At 63.1% G+C, this 696-nt stretch overlaps 1 protein-coding gene across 1 annotated transcript in view; it reads right to left on the reverse strand.

The window, feature by feature from the left end:
• The window catches only part of EEFSEC (eukaryotic elongation factor, selenocysteine-tRNA-specific), a 278,454-nt gene that overhangs the window by 37,739 nt on the left and 240,019 nt on the right, over nucleotides 1-696 (reverse strand). The window lies entirely within an intron of this gene.

The raw sequence follows: 696 nt of genomic DNA on the forward strand, positions 1-696 counted from the left end.
ATGAGCAAGTAAATCGTCACCTCGTAGGAAGCTGGAGGAGAGAGCTGCGGGGAGAAGGGACAGCGACTCCCCGAAGCAGGCTGACCATTCGGAACCGTCTCCGGCTGCCTGGCCAAAGGCGGAAAGTGCCGGATGCCGCCGGCCAGGCAGGGGCTGGTCCCGGGCCAAGTCATCAGGGCTCAGTCCCAGCTGGGGTGGCCCGAAAGGACGCAAGCGATCTCGCTGTGCTCCTCCTCCACGACCCCGCGCGCGAGAGCCCCGAGAGCTCGGACTCTGTGCCCGGCCTGCCCGCCCCGGCTTGGGCCCCAGTCAGCTGTGCGGCTTCACACAAGACATCCGACCTCTCTGTGCCTCAGTCTCCCCAGCTGGAAAATGGGAACAGCAAGAGTGCCAACTTCACAGGGTCGCTGTAGGGCCCGAGTGAGTGAGCGCTCAGAACGGTGTCCGGCACCCCCTCCAGCCAAGGCAGCCCGGCCCTCTTGGGGGGGGACAGCAGGTGACCGTCCCAGTGAGGACCCTTCTGCGGACAGATTCCCCGGATGTGATCTCCCTCCGGCACAAGGCCTGGGTGGGGGTGGTGGGGACACAGGAGGGAGGAAGCGCGAGAGCTGAGCGTGCAGACAGGCATGGGGGAGGGGGCTCCTTTGGCCAAAATAATATTCCGTTTTTTTGTGTGTGTTTTTTTTTTTTTTTTAA

Source organism: Propithecus coquereli, unplaced genomic scaffold (genome assembly GCF_000956105.1).
Source record: "Propithecus coquereli isolate 6110/MARCELLA unplaced genomic scaffold, Pcoq_1.0 Scaffold592, whole genome shotgun sequence".
Classification (NCBI taxonomy): Eukaryota; Metazoa; Chordata; class Mammalia; order Primates; family Indriidae; genus Propithecus; species Propithecus coquereli.